General features: G+C 38.1%; 1 non-coding gene across 1 annotated transcript; it reads right to left on the reverse strand.

Annotated features, from left to right (window-relative positions):
• Positions 1–4,358: 4,358 nt before the first annotated feature.
• LOC138093211 (U6 spliceosomal RNA) lies at positions 4,359–4,465 on the reverse strand. The gene has a single exon (XR_011146019.1). It is a non-coding gene; the product is annotated as a U6 spliceosomal RNA (small nuclear RNA).
• Positions 4,466–4,667: the final 202 nt, after the last annotated feature.

The following is a 4,667-nucleotide window of genomic DNA, read 5'->3' on the forward strand; positions in this document are numbered from 1 at the left end:
AGGCGCTGCTGCTGCTGCTGTTTAGTTGCTAAGTCATGTCCGACTATTTGCAACCCCATGGACTGTAGCCTGCTAGGCTCCTCTGTCCATGGGATTTCCCAGGCAAGAATACTGGGTTGGGTTGCCATTTCCTTCTCCATTTATTAAGGTATAATTGACGTATACAATGTGATGATTTGATATATGTGTGCACTGTGAAATATTGACCACAATCAAGTTAATTAACACATCTTTCACTTCACATACTTATCTCTTTTTAGGGGGTTGAGAATGCTTGCAATCTACAATCTTCACAAATTTCAAGAATATGCTACAATATTACTAACTATAATTATAATCCTGTATATTGAATTCTCAGAATTTATTCATTTTATAACTGAAAGTTTGTATCTTTTGGCCAACATCTGCCTATTTCCCATATCCTCCAGCCTCTGGCAACCACCATGCTAATTTCTGTTTCTTTGAGTCTAATTTATTTTTAGATTCCACACAAAAGTGATGTCATACACTATTTGTCTATCTGTATTTGGCTTATTTCACTTAGAATAGTGCCCTTCGGGTCCAACATGTTGTCACAAATGGCAGGATTACCTTCTTCTTTATGACTGAGTAATATTCCACTATATACAATATGACATCTTTATCCATTCATCCATTGACAGATTATTCTCACAACTTAGCTGTTATGAATAATTCTGTAATAAACACAGGAATGCAGATGACTCTCTGAGATATTGATTTTATTTCCTTTGGATATATATTGAGAGCTAAAATTGTTGGATCATATGGTAATTCTATTTTTAATTTTTAAGGAAACATGATACAGTTTTCCAAAATGGCTGTACCAGTTTATACTCCCACCAGCAGTGTGCAAAGTTTCCTTTTTCCTCCATATTTTCACCACATATATCCCTCTTACATTAAAGTTTCCCTATCAATAAAACAAGGGATAAGACAAGATGCCTTATATATGAATATATATATAAATAAGTTCCAAATTCTATAAATCATTTACTCACTTACCCTACATATACTCACTTGATGCTGAATGGGCTCGATAAAGGACAGAAATGGTATGGACCTAACAGAAGAAGAAGATATTAAGAAGAGGTGACAAGAATACACAGAAGAACTGTACAAAAAAGATCTTCATGACCAAGATAATCACGACGGTGTGATCACTCACCTAGAGCCAGACATCCTGGAATGTGAAGTCAAGTGGGCCTTAGAAAGCATCACTATGAACAAAGCTAGTGGAGGTGATGGAATTTCAGTTGAGCTATTTCAAATCCTGAAAGATGATGCTGTGAAAGTGCTACACTCAATATGCCAGCAAATCTGGAAACCTCCACAGTGGCCACAGGACTGGAAAAGCTCAGTTTTCATTCCAATTCCAAAGAAAGGCAATGCCAAAGAATGCTCATACTACCGCGCAATTGCACTCATCTCACATGCTAGTAAAGTAATGCTCAAAATTCTCCAAGCCAGGCTTCAGCAATACGTGAACCGTGAACTTCCTGATGTTCAAGCTGGTTTTAGAAAAGGCAGAGGAACCAGAGATCAAATTGCCAACATCTGCTGGATCATCAAAAAGCAAGTGAGTTCCAGAAAAACATCTATTTCTGCTTTACTGACTATGCCAAAGCCTTTGACTGTGTGGATCACAATCAACTGTGGAAAATTCTGAAAGAGATGGGAATACCAGACCACCTGACCTGCCTCTTGAGAAACCTATATGCAGGTCAGGAAGCAGCAGTTAGAACTGGACATGGAACAACAGACTGGCTCCAAATAGGAAAAGGACTAGGTCAAAGCTGTATATTGTTACCCTGCTTATTTAACTTATATGCAGAGTACATCATGAGAAACACTGGGCTGGAAGAAGCACAAGCTGGAATCAAGATTGCAGGGAGAAATATCAATAACCTCAGATATGCAGATGACACCATCCTTATGGTAGAAGTGAAGAGGAACTAAAAAGCCTCTTGATGAAAGTGAAAGTGAAGAGTGAAAAAGTTGGCTTAAAGCTCAACATCAGAAAATGAAGATCATGGCATTTAGTTCCATCACTTCATGGGAAATAGATGGGGAAACAGTGGAAACAGTGTCAGACTTTATTTTTTGGGGCTCCAAAATCACTGTAGATGGTGACTGCAGCCATGAAATGAAAAGATGCTTACTCCTTGGAAGGAAAGTTATGACCAACCTAGATAGCATATTGAAAAGCAGAGATATTACTTTGCCAACAAAGGTCCATCTAGTCAAGGCTATGGTTTTGCAGTGGTCATGTATGGATGTGAGAGTTGGACTGTGAAAAAAGCTGAGTGCCGAAGAACTAATGATTTTGAACTGTGGTGTTGGAGAAGACTCTTGAGAGTCCCTTGGACTGCAAGGAGATCCACCCAGTCCATTCTGAAGGAGATCAGCCCTGGGATTTCTTTGGAAGGAATGATGCTAAGGCTGAAACTCCAGTACTTTGGCCACCTCATGTGAAGAGTTGAGTCACTGGAAAAGACTGTGATGCTGGGAGGGATTGGGGGCAGGAGGAAAAGGGGACGACAGAGGATGAGATGGCTGGATGGCATCACTGACTCAATGGATGTGAGTCTGAGTGAACTCCGGGAGTTGGTGATGGACAGGGAGGCCTGGCGTGCTGCGATTCATGGGGTCGCAAAAAGTCTGACACGACTGAGCGACTGAACCAAACTGAACTGATGCTAGGGGTTGTACATATGATAGAAAATGAGTGTGACCCATGCTTTCCTGGAGTTTATAGTTTCTATAGAGCAGAGGTGCCGTTCTTGATCACACTGGTGAATCTATAACTATGTGCTATGAAGGGCTCTTGAAAGAAGGCAATATGATTCTATGAAAGCTTTGTAACAGAAAAGATTGGACCTAAACTGAGAGGACAATGAAGATCTGGGAATATTTCCATGAGCAAGAAACTTCATGGATAAATAGCAGTTAACCACTGATGGGGTTGTGGAGAGCAGAGTGGCCCAGGGAGAGAACAGCCGTGTGAAAGGCTCTGAAAGCAAAGCAGTTATGTAGACCAGTAGTCCCCAAAGTGGGCTGCATAAAATAATCCAGTGAGGCAGGTGTAGGAAGAAAGTATAAGACCCTATAAATACTTTTAGTATAAATAAAAAATGTTAATTTTGATAGTATTTAACATATGGGCTGATACATGTGGCCTCATTCATCCATTACCATAGTTTCATGTGGTAAGTGAGCATTCTAAGAAGGAATGGAAATTCCCAAAGCCTCTGGATGATCCACAGCATCCTTGCTTGTTCACTCAGCACGTAGAGACATGTTATAGTTTATACCTATGTCATCCTAACTGGCAATTATAGCTAATAATATCAGTTTAAGTTAATTCCCACTAAATGGACAAGTAGCTTTAAAAGATTCCAGCAAGAAAATAATCAACTGAAGATAATACTTTACAAATAGTGCACGCACAAATGCACAGCAAGCATATGGCAGAATTGGCCTTCTCTTTCTCCTCGAACAAACTCCTCATTAGTGTAACCATAAGGAAAAAGTAATGATGCAGGCACTCAGATCTGATCAGAAGTCAGAAAAACATCATCAGAAAGACTACTTGAAATTGGTATTTGCATCCACTCTGAACCTTCCCTTAACCTAATGATGCTTTTAATACCAAGGGAGAAGGCACAGCCTTTTGAAAGAAGCTTGGTTCAATAAAGAAAACATGTGGAAAATGGATGCTTAGAAATAGTTTCAACTTCATGTGATTTTTATTCTTGAAAATATCATGTATATCTCCTACAAAATTTCTTGTAGCTCTACAGTTTAAAGGCTTGAAAACTAAAATTATCTAATCTATTTTCAAATCCTCCAGATAAAGAGTTTCAGTGAATTTTGAATGAGTGTGTTAGCCATATTAACATGCCACACCTCCTGATTCACTTTTAACAGGGATGAAGGAAATTCACTTTTGGAATTTCAACAGAAATCCTTTAATAATTGAAGGGTGTGGTTGAAGGCCAAGTATAAATACAAAGCTTTGGAAAATGTAACTACTGATGTTCTCCTTCAATTCAGATCTATAGATCTTTGCAAAGAAACTGTTTCAATTTTTGACAGACAATAAAATTAAGTATTTTATTTTATTTTATTTTTTTAATTTTTATTTTTACTTTATTTTACTTTACAATACTGTATTGGTTTTGCCATACATTGACATGAATCCACCATGGGTGTACATGCATTCCCAAATATGAACCCCCCTCTGGGTCATCACCATGCACCAGCCCCAAGCATGCTGTATCCTGCGTCGGACATAGACTGGCGATTCGATTCTTACCTGATAGTATACATGTTACAATAAAAATATGGAACGCTTCACGAATTTGCGTGTCATCCTTGCGCAGGGGCCATGCTAATCTTCTCTGTATCGTTCCAATTTTAGTATATGTGCTGCCGAAGCGAGCACAAATTAAGTATTTTAAAATAAAACTGAGATTTTGAACAATAATAAGAAATCTTCAATAACAAACTGTACATATTAATAATTAGGTGAGAGTGGAAAGATGTTTTGCATTACTAATAAATAAAATAGCATGACTTTGTTTAAGTCATAAAAGATCATTCTTTTCTAGTTTCTATTTAATGTTTCAAAATGTGTGATTCTTAAT

Source organism: Capricornis sumatraensis, chromosome 1 (assembly GCF_032405125.1).
Source record: "Capricornis sumatraensis isolate serow.1 chromosome 1, serow.2, whole genome shotgun sequence".
NCBI classification, from domain to species: Eukaryota; Metazoa; Chordata; class Mammalia; order Artiodactyla; family Bovidae; genus Capricornis; species Capricornis sumatraensis.